A 26,677-nucleotide genomic window follows, 5' to 3' on the forward strand; every position below is an offset into this window, starting at 1 on the left:
GAAGTAGGAATACCTGAAGGATAATCCATAAGCCAGGCTCAAAGTCGCCAATGGCAAAGTACCATAGAAGTCAAGCATCCTATCACGAAGAAGATGCAGACGGGACAGGTGCTCGTGTGGCACAGAAGGAGCAGCCATTCCGGAGTATGAAAAGGAAAAGCAGCACACCTGCCACTAGCGCCAGGAGCAGCGGGACACCTCCAAAGATGCTCGAGAAAAGTGAATGAACAAATGCCGGAATTACACCAAAAAATAGTTTGGAAAGAGGTCACGAGACCCGAGGCCACATGTTTAAAAAAATGAGCCAGGCCGGTCGTGGACGAGGCATTGAAAATAGTTTGGATCAAAGAGCCGAAATGCAGGGGGAGGTCAGTATTCAGAGGCGCCTGTACCTCAGTGCGCGTATTAGCAACGTGAAGGACAAATGTTTCACGAGAGGAAGTCAAAGGCACCTCTTTGTGGGACAATAGCGCTCTATTCTGCTCAACTTGTTGAACTCTGCTTTCAAGGTTGGAATCGAAGGCCAGATGGAAACATCCAGCCGCACATGCGGGGGTGGAAAAAGAACAGTATTGCAGCAGACAACTTTATGCGAGACAGTTATGTACGGGATTCCCACTCACATCCCGCAGCAAGCTTCATTATTCAAAATTAAATAAATACCGTTTGCAAGCAGAGTGAAAGAAGGTGTAATCACAGGCACTGGGATACCTCGTAGGACGCACGCAAAATTCGGGGCTTGTACATTGCATGCGCCGTGTACTTGCATGTGCCTATTGTCTCATGTATGAACCTAGAAGAGAGAGTGCTAAAGCTCTTATCTATAACGGCTAAAGCCTTCTCCATGTTTGCTTGGTCAATAGCTCTCAATCTGGAAGCCGCCTCACTGTGCGACAACTTGCAGACTTCGTTGTAAATAGCATACGCCCACCTTTTGGTTCTGCCACCCACAGGACCATTCACAAAATCATTCAATTCGGTATGCACATTGATGGAGTGGGTGGACTTCCTGATCCTGTAGATGTGCTCTGTGTCAGCTGGTGGACAGAGTGGAATGTGTGTACCATCAATGCAGCCAATGAAATGGGGGAACTGTGCCATGTGAGAAATGTCTGTTTTGTTTTCTGCAGTGCAGCCTGTGTGTTTGGGAAGCTGATGTAGTGGTGCATTCTCTGCATCATGGCATCCAGGAAATTCCTGAAGGAACGGGACAGGCAACTCTGGGATACACCACCCACCGCAGCTGTCACCACCTGATAACTGCCGGATGCCAACAGATGTGGGCTGCAGAGCACCTGCACATGTGGGGGTATGGCGTGCGCCCTTCTTATTGGCTGGTCCAGGAGTGGGTGCAGGTCCCTGATTAAGTCCATGATGGTTTCGGGGTGTAGCCTGTACCTCTCATGTATCTCTGCATCAGTCAGCTGGAATAGTGTGATGCGCTGTCTGTGGATGCGTTCCTCCCGTCGCCAAACCCTCAGTCCTGCTGCCTGTAGACGTAGGCGCCTTGCAATGACGTACATAGCGGCCAGGTTGTCCACGCTGTTGCATTTTGGGATTGCTTATCTGCACTGTTGATGGTTACCACCTGCTTTCAATCCGTGTTAATTACCGACTCTTATTTACCGATTTTCTTGGATTTCTTCATTACCGAGTGCTCCTACATGTCATTTTAATTTTTACCACTTCATATTTACCACTTCATATTTACCGATTCGTTAATTATGTATTCGGTAAATCGGAATCGGTATTTTGGAATTCGGTAAATATGAATCGGTATTTACCGCCTCATATTTACCGAAAAGTGGTTTTTGGACTCCTACATCTCACTTGTCTGAATACCGGTCGGTAACGGCATATTTACCGAAAATCGGCCGTTACCGAACGGTATTTGGCTACCTACATGAGGCCCTAAATGATTTGCCCAGAATTACAGGATGTTGAGAGTCCCTGCCGAGATTCGAACTCAGTTCCCCAGCTTCAAGGTCGACCCCCCTAGCTGTTAGGCCACATCCTATTCCCAGTGGTGGCAATTAGCCCAGAGAATGTCCCAAATTTGAGCCTGTCAAACAAGAAATTGGCTATTAAGTCATGGAACATCGCTGGGATTAGAAAACAAGCATTGGCATAGCCAATAGGTCTCGCTTTTGGGACCTTATAAGTATTTAGTTATGTAGCACAATATCCTTTGGGGCAACAACATTAACTGTTGCATGGTTAAACACTTATAAGGTCCCAAAGGCGAGACTTATTGGCTATGCCAATGCTTGTGTTTTTTGTAGTGCGTGGGATGGACTTGTTTATGGCTCATATGCGGCTGGGTAACGTCATCCGTAGCAGTGTTGCCTCTTCCGGTGCAGCTGGGGTAGAACGACGAAGTAGGAGGAAATAAAGACAAGTGCCCTGAACCTCCCACCCGATTCTGGAGGGATGGCATGTAGGATCCCTGCCATATTGGTAGGAGCCCTCAGTCAGTTTCTTACGGAAAAGTGCATGTGCAATTGCGGCGTTTATTTTTTATTTAATAAAATGATTGCCCCAATGTTGTGCACAGGTTTAAAGAGGCTCCTCCCTAGTGTCACTAAATAAACAAATTTGCTTGCTTTGCCGTACACACTAAGGGGTCCAGTGCAGAAGGGTGGATGTGCCGATGGAAGTTAGTTAATTATCAGCACTAAACAAACTTGACGTTCAAAACACGACGTTTAAAAACGCAGGCAGAAAGCAACAATTAAAAAGCAGACCGGGTGAAAGTGCAGATGGAGGTCCGCGACGGGCAGAAATCAATTTTTAAAAAAGAGTTCTCCTGAAAGACAGAGAATGAACATGAGCGTAAGTACACTGTGTTTGCCCGGTGCTCCTACTCAGACTTAAACGGAAGTGAGGCATGGCTGAGTAAACGAGTTTGGAGGCAGTCAAGAAGAGCGGCATTGAAGTGAACCGATGGCAGGCAGGGTCGGGGTAAAAGTCATTTTGTATTGAATGCAACAGGTCTTGTGGGCACTGAAGCTCGACCTGTGAAATAGCAGCAGGGAAGGGGGTGGAGAGGAGGCTATGAGGGAGAGCGACGTGAAGCCATATGGCTGTTTTGCGCGTGTGCACGTCTCGTGCACTGTAGCTCTATGCCAGCGGTAGCACTTTGAAAAGTCCCTTACAAAATGTCTCTCCGAGCCAGCGCATGCGCTGGGCTCAGTGAGACCTAAAAAGCTAGAGGATGAAGTCAGTCTGAGAACAGATTAAACCTGTCATTTGATATGCCTACAAGAAACGTGAGGTTTTTTTTACATTGAGGGGCACAGCTCTGTTTTAACACCAGCTACGCCCTCACACAATAGTAGGGCAAAGCGAAGCATCGCCACTCTGGCATCCACCGAATCCTTATTGACCTTAAAAAAATCCTGTGTTCATTCACCATTCTTCCAACTACTATGGTTCCAAAGTGTTGAAAAATGTAACATCTTGTTAATACATTTCTACAATAATATTTTTGATACAAGAAATCAAGTACTTATGGCTTTTGAAAAGGAAGTGGACGGATTTACAATGGGGCACATGCGTCAAGCAATTTTGCAATCAGAAACATTGCGATTTGCAAAAACGTCCGTTTGTGATTGCAAAATGGCCGTTTCCAATGCATGAAAGTTTTTTAAATTCGCAATGTAGGTAATCGCAATTTTTCGAGATTACCTAAATTGCTAATGCAAATAGGGAATCACAATATGCGATTCCCTAATGCACATGCAAGAAGCCTGTCCTATATGCAAACTGTGCATTTAGGAAATGGTAATTAACATCAACTTCAAGTTGATGTTAACCATGTGGATACTTTGCAAAATCCACAAATCTGCATTTTTCAAATTGCCATGTGGCGCACACATGCCCATAGGGCTTGTGTGTGCATTACATGTGCATCTTTATTTTTTAGGGGCGCCTCAGGGAGGCCTTAGGCCCCAGACACCCTTGCCTTTGCATTACCTAATTTGTGATTAGCTAATTGGCAATGCAAGACCATTCTCACCTATGGGCCTTGAGGCCCATAGGAAAGAAGGGAGTTACAATTGCAAATAGCGATTCCCTAATTGCGTTTGCGATTCTTAAGGAACTATGTGCCCTCTGTTTTGTTGCATTGCATTTTACACTTACCAAATAGCGATGTCTAAAAAAATCACTATTTGGTAATCGCAAAATGAAACTTTTATGCAAGTGGACTCAAATGTATTAGACATGACTATGTGTATATTTGGGTTGGTGATTTTATTTTTCGCAAATGCTGTTTTAGATGAAAAGAAAAAGGTTTTAGATATGGTGAGACAATCAACATGATAATGTATAGGTATAATCTAGAGCTCCTGGAGCAAATTCTTGTTGCAAGGAACATAGCTATTCCAACCTATGAAGGAAATAGACACTGCTGTACTATTGATCACATCTTGGTCTCTGGAATTGGCCTAGGTTTAATAGAAACCTTCAAGATTGTCAGTAGCTCTTTCAGTGATCACCAGCCTTTATTTTTTGCCTTTAGGATTATGTCAAAATATCAGGAGGGGGAACGTATAGCCGCACATATGGAAAGCCAAGGTAATAATGGTGTGAGCATAAAGCGAATGCTATCGACCCACATATTATTGCTGTAATTCGTAATATTATGGCCTCAACTGTAGAGAACTTAAAAATCACTGGTATGAAGAACTCAAAGAAAAGCTCTGGTTGGTTTGGCTACCACTGTTCAAAAGCAAATCCAGATCTTAAGCAAGCTTTAAAAGACAACCCGAGAAATAGTGAGATTGGGGAGATGCAAGGTGCTATCGCACTATATCCGTACTTGATTCAACTTTCAAACCGATGGGCAGAGTCCATCTAGAGAGACTGGCGACCTGGGTAACTGAGAACGTGCTCATGGATTACCAATATGGGTACAGAAGAGATGTAGGGAAAACGGAACAATGCATAAACCTACATCTAATTATTAGTAAATACACTCTCTCTAAAGGAGGTCACCTTCATCTGTGCTTTGCAGATTTAACAAATGCTTTTGATATGGTTAGCCACTTAAAATTATCTCAGGCGCTGTATAAAATGGGTGCCCCCAGAGAGATCATCATCTACCAAATTTATGAATGCTTGTGTGCCCGGGTGCGTTATGGGGTAAGAGACAAGTGCACAAGACGTTTTAGGGTCACATGTGGGGTTCGACAAGGTTGTGTCCTTGGCCCCCTCCTGTTTTCCCTCTACGTTAATGGGGTTGATGACTCATTGCAGAAGTTGAATGCCGATGTTCCTAAGGTTGGCAAGTGGCCAACCCCTGTTCTACTGTACACAGATGACGCCGTTCTGTTGTCCAGAACTGCAAATGACCTTCAATGCCTAATAGAAACCTTCACTGCATACATGGAGGAAAACATATAAAATGACATGCGAGAAAGGGAAACCTAAAAAAAGAATACATCATTTTAATAGGGAGCCAATAACTGAAACCCACACCTTGACGTTTCTGAGGATACAATTTTCATCTAATTTCTGGTCATACCATTGCTTCATGACTTCCCGGCTGGCTTCCAAGTTCTCAGAAGCTTTCTTCCATAACTTGGACATCTGGGTCCTGAGAGCTAGTATGTAGCTAACCACCTCCTGGTGGTTTCTTGGTAGCCTGCTCCCACCCCTCCTTCACCAGACTGAGAAGTCCCCTAACAGGGTGACCATACATTAGTTCGAATGGACTAAACCCAACTCCATTCTGCGGCATATCCCTGCAGACAAAAAACAGGCATGGTAAGAGGACATCCCATATCTGCCGCATGGGCTTAAGTAGGTTCATAATCATGCCTTTCAGGGTCTTGTTGAATCTTTCAACAAGCCCATTGATTTGCGCATGGTAGGGTGTGGACAACTTATAGGTTATCCTGCACTCTCTCCACATTGACTTCCTGTATTCAGACATGAAATTGATTCCCTTGTTAGACACCACATCACCATCAGGTCCCTAGCCACTAAGTGCAGTTACAGTTTTAGATGGATTGCCTCTGGGTACCTAGTGGCATGTTCCAACAAGGATAAATCTGTTGCCTAAGGCTGTCTTGGGGTGCAAGGGTCCTAGAATGTCAATGCCCACCATTTCAAAGGGGGTGCCAATGCAGGTAAGGGATTCAAGTAATATTTCAGCTTCTTTCTTGTTTCTCACTGGTCTGGCATGTGAGACCTGAAAAGTACATCTGAGGCTGTCCTTATCCAGGGCAACGTGGGAGACAAACCTGGCAAAGGTCTTGTCCTGCTCCAGATGTTCTGCCAGGGGGATTTCATGAGCCAGCTCCACTAGGAAGGTCCTGGAACATTGGATAACTGCCAGCACCTTCTTGTTACTCAGGGTCACTAGGGTAACAGCTGTATCCCCCACACTTACAAGGGGTCATTTCCACCCAAGCACTAAGCTAGCAAACTCCTGAATCTGCCCACCCTCAGGTGGTGTTGCCCTCTTAGGGCACTTGGCATCACCATTGGTGTATCCATACTTGTAACATTCATAGCACTTGAGGACAAATTTACAGGTGTTTTTATGAGCAAAGCCTTTTTTTTGGTTGCCAGAATAGGAATGGCACCCTTTCCTCTGAGAAATATTTTGGGGGTCTTGAAAGAACTCCTCCTTGTTTTTATCCCCCTTTTCTTCTTTTGGGGGCCCTAACCATCCTTTTTGGAGTCCACCACAAATACCTTCTTGGACTCGCTGGTGCTGACTCAGAGGTCTGCCTCTTTAGCAAGCTTCCTGGGGCTAGTCAGCTTGTTATCTACCAGATGTTAGCGCAGCTCTGTAAAACAGGTATTGAGCATGTGCTCCGTCAGAATCAGGTTGTACAACACAACAAAATCATCCACTTTGCTGCCCCTTCCCCAGCCCTTCAGTGCCTCGATGGAATAATCTAAGAAGGCCACCTAGGATCGGTTATCCCTGACCCTCTAGGGGAATTCTCATGGGTCAGCCCAAATTTAGGAATAAGGATGCCTTTAATGGGGGCATACTTGGTCATGTCCTTTACCCCAAGTCTAAGAAGTGAGTCCCTCCCCATTGTAGGTCTCTACTTCCAAAGCTACCCCCAGTTCTCTTCTGGGACCTTGCATACCATCATAGCCACTTTGTAAGTAGAAAAACACTTATCAATATTAACTCCCACCACATAGTTGGGCACCAGTTCCAGTGGTATGCAGACCCTCGCCTCTCCAGTGGACACTGCAGGTATGCTACCACCATTATTGAAAGATTCCACTTGTTTGGCTTTTATGTCCAGCTCTTTGAGACTGAGTTCATTGGCCATTCTACTCTCCTACATGGTCTCTTCTACTTCAAGGCTGTCTCAGCCATCATCTCTTCTGCTTACAGCTTCATTTTGGCTAGTTGCATCTTAATCTCCCTCTCTGTCTTCCTGTCCTCCATCTCCTTTGGCGTTAGGCCCTTGGCAGACACACTGCTCCTTGCCCCATCCTGGGTATCCTCAGCACCCTGGACATCCAAAGGGGTTGAGCTGGGCTCTCCTTGCAGCGCAAGACCAGGGCTGTGTCCACAATCTCCTCATCCTCTCACAGTGCTTCTCTGTCCTCATTATCATCACCATCATGATTTACTGAGGTGGGCTGCCACCTTTGCACTTCTTCAAAGTCTCTGAGGGCTACCTGGGAAACCAGTTTGGTAAATACCAGTACGAAACCCCGAGGTCTATCAAACGCTAAGAAAGTGTGGAAACCACTACATCAAAATTAAACAGAGCCAGAAAAAAGTGGAACACAACCAATGTCCACGCCCAATAGATATATCTTTGGGCATATCCCTTTGGAGGACGAAATCCCTCACTCACCAAAGGTGACATGCTTCATCATTTGGGATTCTCCTCCCAGAGGAAAAACCTAGTTCCTCTGGGGGCCACAACCCCCTCTCTGAGAGGGAGGAGCTCAGGGATGTTTTATGATATGATGTTGGATGATCTAAATCCACAAATGTAGAGCTAGAAGTATGAGTGAGGGCGCAGCTCAAAAAAGAAGAAATGTGAAGGAAAGTGAAATATAAAACTAGCTCAGGAACGTGAAGAAACTTTAATAGAATACGTTCTTGGCCAGGATTAAAAATTCGTGCACCAACAGTCAACAGATTTTTAGACCGCGGTGATGGAACAATTGGTCAACATGTTTCTGCCATATAGCCTATATGGAGGCTCGGCATTCATCAGGACCTGTACTACTACTGCATGCAAAAGAAATGTGTTGTTAACACAAAAAAGGATACAGAGACACACTCTTCCAGTGTGTCCATAGGTTGATGCAAATTACTTATGAAAGTAACAAAACATAAATGTAAAAATAACCAATAACTGGTGGTGTTCCATAGGAAAAAATCTTAAGAATGAAAATAAAGTGGACTTACCCGTGAACACTGGGCATGTGAAAAGGGAGCCAAAAAATTTGATTGAGGGAGACTGATGTTCTTTAACATTTACTTTTCTTCTGAATTCGTTTTTTTGGTAAATACAACGTGCAGCTCATGACTGAAGTAACCATATGAACATGGTTTTTACAAACGATTCCACGGTTGACATTATTGTTTAGTATTGTTAACATAGTGTCTAGTGAATTTTTTTGAAGTAACCTTATGAGCTGCCCACTTGATATTCTCCTTCTGATGAAATATCAGTCACATGCTCATTAAAGAGGTTTAGATAATTAATACAACAATCCCCCTTTTGTATGCAGACATCCTTATTAACAATGGATTACCACCATCTTTTCTAGAGTGGTGCTCCCCTCCTGAGCGGTTGCCAGGTTGAGGTGTGGTGATTTACCCAGTGTTCACGGGGAAGTCCACTTTATTTTCATTCTTAAGATTTTTTCCTGTGGAACACCACCAGGGTTTTCCTGGTCTTAATTTTGGTGCTGCCTACTATGTACGCCACCGTTGTACGTAGGGGGCAGCGTCAAATACAATGGGTGTTGCTGTGGAACGCCCACCGCTACACCCACTTCACTCCCTTTTCACGCTAACCATTGGGTGAAAGGGTGCCTTATGTACAAGGCAGCTTTAATACACGTTAAGTGGCTTAACGCTGCCTTGGACATAAGGCAGGGCACATATCGCCACAGGAACATCACAAAAAGTGACGTTCCCGTGGCGGTAGGGGTTTGTACATATGCCCCTGTGTTGGGAATAGCGCCCTCAAATTTTCATTCAACATTCTCAATTTTCAAGTATTTTCAGATGTTTCCTATAATACTGCTGGCCATTTGCTGTGAAATCATCAACATGGAAGCCATGTTGGAATTTGAAATGGACACAATATACCCTCGCGAACAGATGTGCCACCTTACTGAAATAAGCCGGGATTGGATGTTGTCCCTTACCAAACTGGGCTGTAGTGATGCAAAAACTGTTCCTTTGAAAATTGTATGTTACTGCACATACAAAATCCGTTAATGGATTGCGTGGATATAAAGCTTCATGTGCAGCTGGTTCATTGGAGGTTAAACTGAACAACCAACCTGATGATTATACAGCATGCCCACTATGATTGCCCGCCGCCACCTTTTGAGTCATTCCTGGACTGTTGTCTTGAACGAGACTGCCATGGTGATAGCCCTGCAGCCATCTGCGGCGTGCCCTCAACGCATGACGAGCCATGTTCAGGAAATCCTAACAAGCCACAGGAGCCGCGTGCTGAGTCAACACCTGAATATGCAGAAGAGGCTGGGCAGCCACAAGCAGCAGGTCATGTGCCATCTGAGCATTGTTGTACAGCATGTGAGTTCCCACCACACGACAACCCTGATCTGACAGCTCCTGATGATGAGGAACTTTAAACAACAATGTCACAATGTCACAGCCACCAGAGATAAAGGAACTGTGTTTGGTGTCCCTACGTCCACATACATGGAGATTCCATTGGAACATTATGTTTTCTCTTCTCTTCCTTCATTTTCTGCTTTGGTCTTATGTTTGATTTATTTTTAAGCCAATTTTATTATTTTAAATATCATACCTAGTTGTCTTAGAATGACAACATGTATCTTTTCTCGTGATCACTTTTATCACAAATATTTTTTGTGTGCAATAGCTTGAAACAAGTGATCTTGTTACTTCGATAAAAATGCTATGCAATTATAGTTTGAGATGCACATGAGAGACTGTTAGGTAATCAGGAGGATGTGGCTAAATGACTGGAGCAGCTGGCTTTGCCAAATCAACATGTTGTGCATTCCCATGCACAACGTGGCAGGCACCGCGCGGTGCCTGCCACCTTGTGCATGGAACTGCAGTGGGGTACCATGGGTACCCCCAAGTGCACCGGTCCACTCCCCACCCCCCGGGGGCCCGCAACGGGCCCCCAAAGCACATCCCCACTAGCCTTTCCATGGCAGCATCATAATATGGATGGCGTTGCCGTCTAGGCACCGCCATCATATTGTGCCCCAGCTGCGCACGGCCAGCAATCGGAATGATTGCCGACCGGCGGAAAAGCAGCAGACCCACTTTGCGTCCGCCACGATACCCCCACGATTATAATATGGCGGGGGGTAATTCGGGTTAGGATGATGGGCGGATTGACACCGCTGAGCCGGCAGTGGCGATCCGCCCGCCATCCTAATCACCCCTTAGTGTAAGGCTGACATTAGGTATTCCCCTGTGTCTGCGGTAAATGACATATTTACACGTTTTCATGACAAATTAATAACAGGATCTTCTATAGGGCATGGCAACTCGTAAGAGTGTCCCGGCGCTTTTAGGTACCCAAAAGGAACAAGGCAGGGGACCTCCAACCCTCAATCACCACTGTAGTCTAAATAGGAAGGTTTTTTGTGCTTTTTTGAATTTCAGCTTTAATAACAATTTTTTTTTGTTCTCAATAGCATATGAGACATGAGTTTCATATGCTACTGGACAAGATGCTCTATAAGATATATATGTCAGTGTCATCTTGTACATTTTCGAGATATAACATTGAGGTATGCACAGAGTTGACACATCTAAAGAATACTGGTTCTGTCTGGATTCTTCCACTAGGTTTCTGTCCTGTTTGTCTTCACAAATAGTTAGATTACATGGTGGTCAGTTCCTTATATAAACACTTCACCCCCAAGCTGTGGGGAGAGATACCACCCCATACATTTTGGTGTTTGTTGACATGTTTACAAGATGACCTAAGGTGGCATGCATCAGCGACATTAGTTGAAGAAATGTCATTACATTTTCGATGAGGTTTTCGAAAGAGACAGTTTCCCCAGAACTATTTACAGTGACAGAAGTTTCCAGTTAACATCCAAAAAGATAGAATACTTGATAGAGAGAGGAACTTCTCACTGGAAGCTTATTTACATCATCATGAGTCAATTGGAATGATGGGATGATTCAACGAGTTCTTTAAGACCATTAAGGAAAGCCTTCAGTTAGCAAGTTGTAATTGAAAGAATTACAAAATAGAGGTAGTGCAAGGTAGAATTCTACTCTACTGCATGATATTAGGAAAGGAAAAGACCCATTCGAATTACTTAATCGGGGAACATCTAATACCAATGTGTGATCACAGAAGATGAGGCGGAATAGCTCAGAAGGTGAACATGGATGTATGTGTTGGCATCTATGAAGTGCTGATCTAGCTAGGAAGCAGTGGAGACCTGCACATGACATGGGGGTCTAGGAGACGATCGACAAGGGCAGGTACATCAAATGGGGATTCCACAAATACACTTCATACATTACATTTCAAATTTTTTTTAGACTTAGAGAGAATAGGCAATTTGGCCAGATTCACATCATGTTAAGTCAAGCTCTAAGATGCCAAAGTCAAAAGCATTGTGTGAGTGACTGGCATATGAAAGAGTGGGACACACACAGGATAAATAAAGGACAACGGACATACAAAAAAACAACAAATTTGATAGGAGGAAGGCAATAGTTATACTACGGTTCAAGTGAGGAATTCGGGGAAAAGGAGTTGTCTAAATTCTTTAAACCTATGGACAAGTCATTATGGGGCATATTATCAAGAAGGGCATTAAAATTATCGCCGGATTAGCGGCAGAAAACTGCGGCTAAAGCGGCAATAATGACCTTGATAATATGCAGCAGAGAATTCCAATAGAAGTCCATGTTCTGGTGTCAACATGGGCTTCTATTGGAATTCTCTGCGGCATATTATCAAGCCCATTATCGCCGCTTTAGCGACAGTTTTCTGCCGCTAAGGCGGCGATAATTTTTAACGCTCTCCTTAATAATATGCCCCAAATTTGTTAACAATTTGCCGAAAACCCATGATCGTTGTTTCTGGAGTCATGTCTCTAACTGTTTGGAAAACAACAAAAGTTCAGAAGTGAATAATGGGACGCTTGCGTGGAAGACCACCGACAGGTTGAACACAGCTGTGAGGAGTACAGAATGGAGTGCAAATCAGGGAGTGAGAAGACAGTTGTGCACAAAATGCATACCTTAGACACTGTGCACTGAAGCAACATTGTGTACTATCTTCTTTGTCCCTGTTTTCTTTTTATTCTTTTTATTTACTAATATGCTTCCATTTAACATATTGCAAATATGTTCTGGTAAATATGGTCTTCTCACTGATCCTACTGTCCTTATCTATGCTTCATTTACAGGGCAAATCAGTTCATAAGTGTTTTGCATTCATGAGACAGGAGATATGTGATATTGTTTTCAATGATAAATTTCAGTAAAAAGAAAAAACAACACTTGGAAAAGGAAGTAGATTTAGCAATAATTTAAAAAATGAGAGAGACATCCTAATAAAGTAAATGTTTTGTTGACAAGCTTGGTAAATAAAAGGAGATGTATGGATCATTGATACAATAAGGGAGTGTCAAGACAATTTCAAAGATAAGTCCCATTCTGAAAAGAGTCTAAATTCAACATTGAGTATTGTTATGATTGCACAAGGCATCAAAAAAATGTTCAAATTGACATTATCAACAACATTTGTCATGATTCGAGCTGTAATTCTGAAGATATGACTCTGTCGTATATCTTGATTGATTGCTCTATTGCACAGAAGTTCTGGAATGAGATTTGCCTTCAGTGTTCCTCAGAATAACGAGAAAATGTTGCTAGGTCGCCTCCCATGACACCATTTTAAAAGAATAGTAAAAGCTTTGAAGATATCCAAAGCCATGTGTTAGACCTGACAGTCTTAAGGTGGTCTTCCCCCAACTTTTTGCCTGCCTCCCTCCATTTTTCTGGACTGGTTTTTGCTGGTTTTAGGACTCAGCACTCTTTACCAATGCTGACCAGTGCTAAAGGGCTTGTGCATTCCCTCCTAAATAAGGTAATATAGGCATAATTAATTGACTTATAGGTCCTTAGTCAAGTACACTACATGTGCCCAGGGCACCTAAATTAAATGCTAGTAGTGGGCCTGAAGCACTCATTGTGCCACCCACTAAAGTTGCCCTCTAACCTTCTCTCAGCCCTGCCATTGGAGAGCCTGTATGTGCAGTATAAACTGCCACTTCGACCTGGCAAGTTAATCATCTTGCCAGGCCTAAACCTTCCCTTTTCATACATAAGAGTCATCATAAACTTTATTTCGGTCCTGTTAGAACTGGGGGTCTCTAGTTGGCTGAGGTAAGTACCTTAGTCCAAATAGGGACCCTTGCTTCTAGTCAGGGTAAGGAGGTACATACTCTGAGATAACCCCTGCTCATCCCCTGGTAGCTTGGCACAAGCAGCCAGGCTTATCTCCAAGGCAATGTGTAAAGTATTTGCAACCACACTCCCAGTAGCACAGTGATGACACCACAAATGGGCACCACACTGGTTTAATGAACATAGCGGTATCTTTATAAAAAGGAATACGATGAGACCAAACGATAGAAATCCAACATAAGCGTATTCGTAATATTTTGCTTTGCCGGTTATTAGGCCAGCAATCACTTGTAGGTTCTTGCGGTATTAATGAGCAATTCCCGATCTCGAATGCAGTCCTAATGAAATGCTATGCAGTTTGTAATACAGTTTGTAATGTAGTAATAAGACAGTATTTCATGCAAGAATCAGGCAGTTCGTAATGCAAGAATAATGCGCTTCATAATGCAAGAATCAGGCAGTTCGTATTGCAAGAACAATACGGTTCGTAATGCAAGAATCAGGTAGTTCATAATGCAAGAATAATGCGGTTCGTACTGCAAGAATCAGGCAGTTTGTAATGCAAGAATAATGCAGTTCGTAATACAAGAATCAGGCAGTTCGTAATGCAAGAATAATGCGGTTCGTAATGCAAGAGTCAGACAGTTCGTAATGCAAGAATAATGCGGTAAGCCAATCTGTGTGGTCAACTCAGGCACCACTAGGCCCCAACAGCAGAGACAACAGTCGTAAGCTTGAAGAGGCGGGCCCCGGTACTGCTGGGCAGGTACGGGCCACTCGGGGACTCAGCGCATCTAACGCGGTGCAGCGAAAGAGAGATCTGAGCACTCCTGTACTCCTCCTGCACTCCTCCCCAGGCCACACACATTTGCGGCTCCCGACCGGAGTCCAAGCCTTACCTAGGGGTGTGCACTGCTTCGCTCTCTCTCTCTGCTCGTCAGACATCCTGCTGGGCGATCCCGATCACATTGCAGCTCTGTTGCTAGGAGACGCTGTAGCCGGACGGGTTTACAGTGCTGCCTTCTCCTTCGTTGACGATCTTGGGCAGATTCCTTTCGACAAACAACGATCACGATCCCTTGTAGCTTCCTTAGCGGCAATCTTTACTCACAGCCTCCGTTATGATAATGGCTCGGGCCACAAACAGCAATGCAGCAGCGTTGACGATGTTTCACGCTGCGGGGGCAATGCGTTCACGGGGCACCTCATAAACAGCACCACGGATGAAAGGCAGTCGCAGGTGTGCAAAAAGCACATGCACACAGCGTCGCTGAGACACGGTCCTTATTTTCAAGTAAGCCTTTAGCACGTTGCGGCTCGGACCGGCGGTGGCAATCTTTACTCACAGCCTCAGTTACGATAACGGCTCAGGCCACAAACAGTAATGCAGCAGTGTGGACGATGTTTCACACTGCGGGGGCAATGTGGTCACAGGGTACCTCGTAAACAGCACCATGGACTACACAGCAGTCTCAGGCATGCAAAAAGCACACGCACACAGCGTCGCTGAGACACACTTGGAAACTTTTATGTTCCTGAGTTTCCATAACAGGGGACCAGCTCCTCGGGTCTTTGGAGACAAGTTACTTCAGGACACAGTACACAGCAAAGTCCTCTCAAGCAGGGGGACACAGCACACAGAAAAGTCACTTGTCCTCTCCTCAGTCAAATCAGCAAACTGCAGGCCAGCCCCAGAACACACAGCAAGGGCAGTCCTTCTCTTCAGTCTCTTCAGCTGTTCTTCTTTGGCAGAGGTTACTCTTGGTCACAAAGTAGTTTCAATCCTTTTTCAGTATGGATTTCAGTCTTGAGTTCGGGTGTTTCAGCTCTTACATTCATACCCCTAAATGCCTTTGAAGTGTTTGTGTTCAGTGGGCTCTGACCCCGGTCCAAAACAGACCTGGGTGTCTTCCTGCCAGTGCACACCCTCTTCCTTTGATAGTCAGGGTCTGGGGCCCAGACACTCAGCAGGAGGTGGAGCCAGCCTCTGGGGGCAGCAACACAACCCTCTTCACATACAGGGGGCTAATCCTCCCCCCACATCAAACGCAGGACAGCCTGTTGATGTCTCACCTACTCCTCTCTGGGGTCAGGACATTTCCCAGACCCTGTCACATCCAAACCCAGACAGGCAATACAGAACCAGGCAGAGGCACACAGGATGGTTTAAGACAAGAAACAAGCCACTTCTAAAATCGTGGTTTCTAAACACACAATTCAAAAACCATCTTCACAAAGAGATGTGTTTTTAAATTCTGAGTTCAGGCACACTAAACTCCATTTTTCCATCTTATGCCTATGGGAAGATATGTTGGAAATTGGGACACAGCATTCCCTATTCTGTTCTAAGGGCAAGATGGCCTTGCAACAGTCAAAAACGAATTTGGCAGTATTTCACTGTCAGGACCTGGTACATACCTCAGTACATGTTCTACCTTTCACATACACTGCACCCTGCCCAGGGGGGTAGCTTGGGCCTACTATAGGGGTGTCTTATGTGCATGAAAAGGGAACGTAAGGCCTGGCAAGTGGGTGCGCTTGCCAGGACAACAAGGCAGTTAACAAACTGTGCGCAGGCACTGCAGAGGCAGGCCTGAGATCTCTTCTTAGGGCTATTGTGTGGGTGGCACCATTAGTGCTGCAGGCCCACTAGTAGCATTTGCATTACCAGCCCTGGCACACATAGTGCCCTTCACTAGGGACTTTACTAGTAAGGCAAAAATACCAATTATGGACAACCAATTACCAGAACACTTTATACAGGGAGCACTTGCACTTTGACACAGATCAGCAGTGGCAAAGTGCCCAAAGCATCTAAGTCGGCAATATAATGTCAGAAAAAGGTCTAGGAAAAAGGCAAAAAGTTTAAGGAACTTTAGCCAAAAAGGGCCAAGTCTAACAGGTCCACAGACCATAAAAGTGCAAATGCGTACACTTCATACAGAGATTTATGTTCATACAAAAATACATTGATAGTCAGTTAAAAGTGTTATTCCATTAATTATTCTAAAAATTGTTAGAAGAATAAATTAACATAGTCCAAGTCAACAAAAGCCTAGCCCTAAATAAGGGTGAGCGGCGTGGCCCGACATGCTGCTTTAGTGGTAAAGATAGCGCTGTGGTCGGAACCAATTAATAATCACCAATTACACAATTACACAAGGGTTAAATAAACAGTTAAAACATCATAAAAGGCACTAAAAAGGTCTACACATTAACAAATGTGGTAATATTACATTTTCAACACAGACCTTATAAATACCCACATATGCCAAGAAACTTGGCAACTGCGCAGACTAGATCATAGTTTAAAACGCGCAGTGCTATGCGATGGCAATGGATGCCAAAACGTTTGCAGATGGGAGCAAGCCATTTGCCGCTTGGGCGCTGATACATTGGGCAAGCAAAAAATATATGACCAATTGACTCAGTAACAAGGGGGCAACCTGGGCAAGACTGTGATGGAGTAGAAGACTGTTGCCAGGAAGCTGTGAAAGAGTTCACAGGGAGAGAGCCAAATCTAAATTGCATGTAAACCTTCCTGTCCTGGAGAATCGTGATAGCCTTCAAGTATTGTTTGTATGAGCAAGACAATTTAAAATCCATAAACTCCTTGGTTAGGCGGCCCGAGGACGGGTAAGATAAAGAAGTCTGAACCACCCAATTCCGGTATTGCTTTTTGACCAGGTCCTTGTTAGGCAGCCGTGCTGGGTCCTTGACATCCCACAATCCCTCTAGCCCTATTGCGGTGAGCAAAGATTTCACTTGGCAGAGACAGTTGATTTTCTTAAAGCGATCTAGTGCCCTCACTTCAGAGAGGGTGGCAGCATACTGAAGGAGCTTGGTGTGGATTTTAAATGCAACCAGAACAAAAGGGGGCGTAACTTAGCCCTCTTGGTGATGGCAGCTCTTCCCTAATCCAGCCTTAGTGGGTAGAGAGGGGTACTCTGAGGAAGTGAAACCAGGGCCTCAGGAATTTAATCTCAGTGGTCAGCTAGCCGTCCGTCTTTTTGAATCCCAGAGCTCTGCACCATACAGTGCTGAGCCTTCTCACTTGCAATCATATATGTGGAGGGGGGCTGCTACTGGTTTTCCATGGGAGGTCCTCTGCTCTTTGGTCAAGGCCCATTTATCTGTCTATGATGGAGAGTGCGCTTCGATACATGGGGCTTCCAGGACATATCATCGGAGAGAGTGATCCCCAGATAGTCGAAGGTGCTCACTCTCTCCAATGGAACCCCACCCAATGATAGTTTGCCTTTATACATTTTATAGGGGTACAGCATTAAAAGCTTTGTCTTTGAGGTATTACCTCTAGGCCACGGGAGTCACAAAAAGCCTTGAAGCGGTCTAAAATCAGTTGTAGCCCTCTAGGAGTTTTAGAGACAAACAGCATGTCGTCAGTGAGTAACAGTGTTACCACTTTATCACCCCCTAGGGGGGGAGCATCTGCGGGGACATCTGAAACGTACTGGACTACTCCATTTATAAATAGCAAGAAAAGTGTGGATGCCAATACACAGCCCTGTCGGACCCCTCATTGACTTAATCGAATCAGTGAGCTGACCTTGGTTGCCCCAACAAACCCTTGCATAATTAGCCTCATGGAGGCGAATGACAAGCGCTAAAACCTCGGGGGGGAGGCCCATCTTTTTAAGAACACTCCAATGCTTGTTTCTTGGGACTAGATCGAAAATGGACCGTAGGCCAAAGAAAGCTACATTGAGGCTTCCCTGGCCAATAACCACTGTCTTCCAGGTCAGCAAGAGGATTCGAAACACCTGATCAACGGTGCAAATTTTTTGTCTGAGCCCAGCTTGGCTTAGGGAAAAATACTGTGGTCGCTGATCCAGGCCTGTATCTTCAAAAGGAGTGCACGAACTAACACCTTTTGGACACAGTCAATAATGCTGATGGCCTGTAGTTAGACGGTGAAGATATATCACCCTTCTAGTAAACTGGGATCACCTCTGCTCCCTTCCAGGAGCGTGGTATTTGGGCATATAAGTCTCCCCTAAAGTAGACTGTGTCTACCCACAGGACAGGGTGACATATATTTAAAGGGCAGGATATGTAGTTTTAAGATTAACATGTCTTGGTAGTGAAAAATTCCCAATTTCTTTTTTCACTTCTGCCAGGCCTATTTCTCCCATAGGATAACATTGGGACTATCTTATTACATATTTTAAGTTTAATTCCCAATTCTGAAGAGATAGACTTTTCAAGTGTGGTGTCACTGAACTCACAATTTAAAATCACAATTTATGGTGAAGTTTGATTTAAATTCCAGTTTAGAAAATGCAACTTTTAGAAAGTTGGCACGTACTTCAGCCATCCTGTCATAAGTGTAGTGTTCATAACATGCTGGAAAACACTTCCCAGTATGTAAGGAAGGCTGGATAGTAGGCTCAGAAATTGTATCCCCCACAGTGGGAAATATAGTTGTTGAGAGAAATCCCACCATTCCGCCACAGCACTCTCAGAATATCTGCCTCAAGTTTCAGCCCATGACCAACAGAGCCTCTGAGGTGGGACTGTCTCCGTCACTCTAAATATTGTGTATTTTGGAAATCTACTACAATAGCCACCCACATTTTACAAAATGCCCTGTGACTGAGGTTGTTTTGCTTCTCTTGTGTTCATGAGAAGTTGTGTCCTGCTGTGTGACAGGATATTGTTTCTGTTTCAGTCGAGAAGAGGCTATTGTGTTTGCAGCAAGAGGGAGGGAGGAGAGCAGTTTTACTCATGGAAGAAGCCGTGTTTGTGAGGAAGCCCCATCTGAGGGGGTGTCTCCGAAACCAGAACGGTAATAATCAACATGATAACGAGAACAAATATGCAATTTATATATTAAAATACTAAACATCATTAACAAATCTGAAAATCCGTGATAGATATTGATTGAAACAGGGTTTTATAACAAATAATTTACAGAATACGCAACTAGATTTTTCAAATCTATTGGTCCAAGATATCTTATACACAACTTTCTCACTGAGAGACACAAAAATAACATGTTTCAAACCCTGCAGCCCACACCCTACACTTCGGAAAATTCCTGGTACATATAGCAAAACATCTAATAAAACATAACCCACGTGCATTAGGTAATTCGTCGTGTTGAAATTGCAAACAAATCTACGCACATCAGCATTCAGGGTAAACTTGACATAATACCACATAAGTAAGTGACCATTCAGTTCTGCGAGATTATTTTCCAGATAATAATTCTAATCAAATTGAAACCGTTCACATTTAGACCTTATTCATACTTGTGTTCTCATTAAAAACTAAACAGTCCAAACTAAATATTTAGTAGATTTTAATTTCCGCAATTACTTAATAAAACTGAAATGTTATTTCGTTGGCTGAAGACAGCTCTGGTTTGAAATAAAAACAAAATGACACATCTCAGAGTGTTTAATTTTATAGCAAACGAGTGTAACACACTAAGGGGCATATTATCAAGAAACGGCGTTCCAAATATCGCCGCTTTGGCGGCAGAAAACTGCCGCTAAAGCGGCGATAATTGTAACGCCGTGCTTGATAATATGCCCCCACATCTTTTTAAAATACCCATTTCTATTTACAGAGCAGGTGCAGGAAGGAACCCCCAAACACCCTGCATCGCGGGGGGTGCAAGAGAACTTAAACCAGAGTTCACCAAGGAACGGGTACCTTGCTTCTAGTCTCCTCCAAGTACTGGTACTCACATTTGGCACGATTACTAAAAATGACTGATAAAAACAACCGTGGGCACTGAAAGTGGTGCAGCGCCGGCCCAGCCCTTTAAAGAGCTCCCCTCATGGTTTATAGAGATTGAATGTACTTACTTTGCAAGAGGAGGAACTGGTACATCTACCCCCAGGCAGGCAATGATGGTACACAACACTCGGATTATCAGATAGTGAGTGAAAGGCTGAAAAAAAGCAGAACTCTGCTGAGCAACTTCCTTGTCTCAATCATCAGACACTTCCCCTTTTCTGGCCCCAGCTGACTCCTCCTGCAAGGGGTCTTGACCATTTGAAAGGTTGCAAGACAGTGGTTGATTGTTTTATCTACAACACAGTGCACTTGATTGTCAACAGAAATAAAAGTGATCCGGTTCAAAAAGTAGTTACTGGAGTAATGCTGCACGATGGGAACATTTTAGAGAAAGGGGGAGGATAAAGAAAGAGGAAAAAGAGATAAGGGTGCGAAACAGAAGGAGATTAGAGATCTGTGTAGCATGGGTTTAAAGCAGGACACCGGGCTTGGCATGCAGGAACTCCAATGGATGACAAGCAGTGCTTCATCTAGTCTTGACCCCTTAGGCAAAATTACTTCAGCACTATACATGCTTACATTTTCCAGTTCATACTTGGTTTTACCTCAATATTCGCTAATACATTTAATTGCTTTTTTCCACTTTAATTTACTTCTGTCTAACTGCTTTGCAGAAGAGTAGTCAGATTACTTTCCAGATTACTTGTATTACACCGAGCCATACTCACCCTTGCCACAGTCCTTATGCCATTAGTCATGGCCAGGAGTCAGGCATCCTCAGGGCTTAACAAACAAGCATTTGCGATGCAATAGGTCTCGCATTTCCGAGAGTTTGAGATCTTGGCATTGTAACTGCAATGCATTTTATTTATGAGTTGTTTTTAAAACAGATAAAGAAAGTCATTGTCTCTTACAATGCCAATAGCTTAAAGTCTCGCGAATGCGAGACCTATTGCATTGAAATGCGTTTGTGCTATAACATTTTTTTAAAGTGTTAGGCCTCCACACAGACGATGCACTTGGGGCGCCAAGGAACGTTTTTGGGGTCCTTAGTGAGCTCTATATAAATGGTCTCACTCCTTGACTCACTCAGGCTGTCTGAGGGTTTCCCAGGGCTGACCTGTGCTTGTCGCCTTTGATCCCTGGACTGGCATGAAGGGCTGTGGAGAGAAGCCTGGGGTGACTGAAGCTGGGCCGCAGTGCGCGTTCCCCTCGCCCAGCAGTGGGGATTCACAGAGAGTCAATGTGGCATAACACCCTGCTGTGGCGCTTTCACCAACAGGTGTCCTTCACAGCTGTGCCAGTCGTGCATCCACACTCACTTCTCCTCGGCACTGGCAGTCTCAAAGACCAGTGTGCCATTATTGCCCCGACTGCCAGGGTAACCATGTCCCTAAACAGCCTCCCGGCAGCTGTCATGCCGATCACCAGCCCTGGCTCTCTGTATTGCAGCCAGTCCAACCGCCTCCAAGTCACTCAACGTCTTCACTACTAGGCTCCCCAACTCTGTCTTGCAAACTCAATGTAACTGTTTATTTACAATACCCTTTCGCTGTTTCTCCCAGCACCACACTTACATTTTTCACTTGAGAAATACCACCCCGTTTACTCCTGTGCACAGCAACGCCACCCCGTTTATTTCTTTGCCACAGCAATACCATCCCGTTTCCTCTTGTGCCCCAGCAGCAGCACCCCATTTGCACCCTCTCTCTGTTCCTTATAGTCAGTGGTTCATCAGGGAGCGTAAACTCCCTTCAGTCCCCTCTCTTCGCCTCCACCACAATCGCCCCTATCAGTATCTGCTCAGTATCAGCACCCCCTTGAGTGCGTGTGTCCTGAGTACCACCAGCACCTTCTACCCCATAATGCACCCAGACCCTGCCCCCATTCCCTGCCTCACTGATCCCGCAGGAGCTCTCCAGGCGCAGGCTGTTCTCAGGAGCGACGCAGAGTAAAGCTGAACACTAAACAAGCGGTCGCGAGTGTCCCCGCAGCTCAGAAAGTGAAAGCGCTCACAGCGCGCTGACTGTAAACAAAGCACGTAGTCCTGCCTCGAGTAGGACAAACTGAAAATATAGTGCTTACCATGTAACAACAAAGTATTGGGGCCAGTAGCCATGGGAGGATACAAATGACGACATGGCTGTACTAAGGAGGGACTAACAAGCCTATTAACAAATCTGAATGCAGCATTTACAAAGGACAAACACACAAGCCAATAAAAAATAAGGACGGGGGTGTGGGTGAAGCTTCTTTCCGTACTGAACTACCACAGCTCCTCGTAGAGCAGCACTTGTGCACTGGCTCACGCTCGACCTAAAAATGTAGGGGCAGGTTTACCATTCTTTCACGCAATGCTGCAAGGGAACTTGATGCACGAGGGCCCGAATGCTCCATATTTAAAAAGATATAACGTATATCTACTCTCTTCTTGCACTGATGCACTTTATGCTACCAAGCACCAATGCAGGCATCACTGCACCATAGTGTTATGGTGTCTGTACAATGGGCAGGGTTGTTATTGTGCAGGAAGGGAAACCTCTTGGCACAAACTCAGGTTTACAAGATGCTGTAAATCTGGCTTTATATCAGAGGCCATGTGTGGATAGGATACATGGGAACGCCCATTCCCTTATCCATGTAACGCCTACCCGATGCAAAATAAACCATGTAAAGCCATGCCAAGTGGATTGGCGTGGCTTAGTCAATACCAGATAATGGCTTGCATTGCCTTGCAACGACTTGCTTCACGCAAGGACAACACAAGTCCTTAATAAATCTGCCCCGTAGACTCCTCCCCTTCCCAGGAGGACTTCAATATCTGACCCTCAATCTTGAAATCCTGTTTGTAACACCAGAAGTACTAGAATGGTCAAAGTAAAGGTGCAAGAAAGCAAGGAAGGAAACCTGAAACTGAGACATGGAAAAGTATAACTCAGTGTATTGAGTGGTAAGTAATTAGAGCTTTACCACTTTGATGTATTCTCGTTGTAGTACTTACATTCAGAGAATGTTTCAAGCAGTGGTAAATCTTCGAACAATACATCTTTGGCAGCAATACCATGATATTCTTCTGGGCATACTGATCCCAAAGCACTTTGAAAGAAAAGGTACTGCTCAATGAACAATCAAATCAATTAGCATAGAAGACTGTCATGTAAGCAGAAAGGAGTGGGTGCATACACCACATGCTAATTAGGAAATGACAAAGCCAATAGGTCTTGCTTTCATGGTATTTCAGTACCCCCATGTTCCTTATGTCCTCATCCCATTCAGTAACAAAGTGGAGATAACCATCTCCTGACAGAAAAAATGAAAAGAGGAATGCTGTGACCCTAATACTGCCCCTTCCACCGGGAGTACATAAGCAATACCCCGCCTGTTCATTTTTCTGTCTGTCAACAGAATGGACGTGGATGTGCTGGTGCTGCTCCTGCTGGACTGGAGTGGCGGCGCTTCTTTCCTCCCCCCGCCTGGCTGCCTGGCTGTGCGGGCACGGGGTTTCCTGGGTCGTCTCCCAGCCTGCCGTGCTTGCTGGGAGTCAGCCGCTGTTGGAGCTGGTTTCCTGCCTGACCTCCCGGACCTTTGCAGCTGGGGCTTGGTATCCCGGTTTCTTCCAGGTCGTGGACTCGTCTTCCCGAGCCTGGCCAGGTGAGGCATGCCGCGCTTAGTGTTTCCTGTCCGGTTTTCCTGGAGTGTGGGTGATTGGGGTGGAGGCCTTCTTCCTTGGGTTGGCCCCCATTCCGGGTGAGTGCCGCTTGCCAGTTTTTGTTTCTTTTTCCCACTTTCTGCTGTGCTTTGTGATGCTGCTGGCGGATGGCGTCTGGGTGCCGTGTCTGTGGTTTCCCTTTCAGTACCTCCGCTGCTGTTATCAACCATTGCTTACAGCTGTTTCTTTTGAGCCTGGTCTCCGGGTTCGTCTCCTGGCCTGTGCGTCTTGGCTCCGTGTGGTTCTTGCCATGGACGCCGGGGTGAGTGACTGGCTTGTCCTGCGGGAGCGGGTAGCTGCTGTTGGATTACAGTGGGTTTGTGGGCCTGTGATCCCTCCTTCGCGGCTCGACGGTGTTGCTTCCCATTTCTCCCAGGGTAGGGTTTTGCACTCCCTTCCCCTGCTGTTCCAGTGCTTCGTACTGGCGGCTCCATATTCCCTCGCTCCCACGCTGTGGCATGTTGGATTGGGATGGGTCATGTTTGTGTCAGGTTTGACCACTTGCTGCATTGCTCAGGTCCGCCCACCCCTGTCCCGGTTTCCCTGTGGCCTGGGTTCAGGCCCTGGTATTTCTGTTGCTCTGTGTCCTCCGTTGTCGTGCACATTCCCAGATCCTCTGGTGGAGGAGGCAGACGTTCCTTCTGCTGCGGGACCACAGTTCTTTCTCTTTTTCCTGCCCTTAGGGGTGTTCCGGGTGGTAGCGCTGCCTGGTGCCTTCCTTTGGGGGCGTGGTCCTGGTCGTTTGGGTTCGCTGGCCTCCCTGCTGCGGGGGTTCACATGCCACCTCGTGGTGTGCGCCTGACGTGCTTGGGGTGCTGTGTTGTGCCTCTGCTTTTGGCGCTGGGGCCACGGCGCTGGGGGGCTTCCTCTGTGTTCCTGTGGGTTGCTTTTTGCCTCCTTACCCGTCCTCCTGGTTCCGGTTCCCAGGATACGCACCAGTTTTTCCGGGGTGTGGCCCCCCTGGGTGGTCTGGCCGGGTCCGTGGTCCTCTTGGCCCTGGAAGGTGCTCCTTGTGCTTGTCTTGTGTGGGGGTTGTTCTTATGCAGCGGCTGTGCCTCTCTACCGCGCTGGTGCTTGCCTCTCCTAGGCTTCTGGTGCTCCCGGGGTCTGTCCTGCTCTTTTCGGCTGGTCTGGCATGGTCCTGCTCCTTGGGATTGTTCCTGGTGAAGTTACTGTGGTCTGGTCTTGGGTGAGCTGGGTCCGCGGTGGGGTGCGGTTCCTCTTCTGGGTTCCGTGTGCTGTACCTGGTTCCTTTCGGGGCTTCCGGCTGTCAGGCCTGGGGCTCTGTGCTGTAATCTGGGCCCGCTGCCTTCGTTTCGGTTTGGGGCTCGGGGCTGCCGTCGTTCTATTCTGGGGGCTGGCCTCCCTGAGTTTCTGGGGTTGGCGCTACGTCTTTCCCTGGGGCTGCCTCCTTTGCGGCTGTGCTGTTGTCTGTCTGCTGGTCTGGGGCTGCCGGTGTTGTCCTGGTACCTCCTGTGTGCTTGGTTTGCTTCATGGGTGCTGCCGGGCTGTTGCAGTCTCCAGCTGCTGGCCTCTTCTGTGCTGGATGCTGTTGTCATTGGTTGCACCCGGCTCTGGTGCTCTCTTTGAGCTGTTCCTGGCTTCTGGGGTTTCCTTGGGGTCGTCCTTGGGTTCCCCTGCTTCAGATGCGTCCCTGCTGTTTTTTCCGGTGCTCGCCTATGGGCTTGCTTCGGTGGGTCCTGGCCGCCCCTCCTCCTCCTGCTCGGTCTGGTTGGGTATCTGGCTGGCCTGTAGGGTGTTGTGGCTTGCTTTGTTTTTCTGGATTTCCCCTCCCTGGGGTTTGGCTGGTGTGGTTGGGCTCCTGCTCTCCCTTTCCTTGCTTTCCCTCCCAGGGTCGTGTTCCCTGGGGTGGTTCGCCTTTTTGGCCCTGGGGTCCTTGGCTCTGCTGCAGTGGTCTCGCCTGTTTTTCCCTCTTCTGGCCTGCGGTTCTCTCTGTTGGGAGTCTGTCTGGGCTCTAAGTGCTGTTGCTCCCTGTGGGGTCCTGGTCTCGTTTGTTCCCCGTGGTGGGTGCCTGGCTGGGGGTCCACTGGGGCTTTCTGGCTTCTGCAGTTTTCGGCGCCTTTTGGTTGCCTTCTTCGGGTCTGCTGGCTTGCCTGTGCTCTTCTTGGGTGTCCTGGCTTGGGGCTCGGTTGGTCTCGGGCTGTGTCCTTCTGGGCCTGCTCCTGCTGGCAGCTCTTTCTGGCCCTGGTTGTGTGTCCGTGTTTCTGCCTGGTCCCGGAGGCTTCTTCTTTGTTGGCCCTCTTCCCTGTTTTCCCCTGGGCTGTGGCTGCCTTGTTCGGGTCCGTACGGGGTCCGGGTGTTGGGTGCTTCTGGGTTGGCCTGTCCAGCCTGTTGTTCCTGGTCTGCTGGTTTCCTGGGGGTTTGGTGTGGACTCTGGCTGTGCCTCCTTAGTTTTGCTGGTTCTGCTGTGGCTTCTCTGATGGCTCTGGGGTGTGTTTGGTGGGGCCTTCCGGGCTCCTTGCTGGGTCCGCTGTCCTGGTTTGCTCTTGCCTTCACTTGCTCCCCAGGCTCTGCTTCTAGTGGGTGTCTGTTTGGTGTGCTCCCCCCTCTCTGGTTGG

At 46.3% G+C, this 26,677-nt stretch overlaps 1 long non-coding RNA gene across 1 annotated transcript in view; it reads right to left on the bottom strand.

Annotated features, from left to right (window-relative positions):
• LOC146808980 (uncharacterized) overlaps positions 1 to 20,521 on the bottom strand; it is a 93,665-nt gene extending 73,144 nt beyond the window's left edge. Inside the window, exon 1 of the long non-coding RNA XR_014966301.1 lies at positions 20,458 to 20,521. This is a non-coding gene — a long non-coding RNA (uncharacterized LOC146808980). The remainder of the gene's footprint in view (positions 1 to 20,457) is intronic.
• Between the last annotated feature and the right edge of the window lie 6,156 nt (positions 20,522 to 26,677).

The sequence above is a fragment of the Triturus cristatus genome, chromosome 7 (assembly GCF_964204655.1).
Source record: "Triturus cristatus chromosome 7, aTriCri1.1, whole genome shotgun sequence".
NCBI classification, from domain to species: Eukaryota; Metazoa; Chordata; class Amphibia; order Caudata; family Salamandridae; genus Triturus; species Triturus cristatus.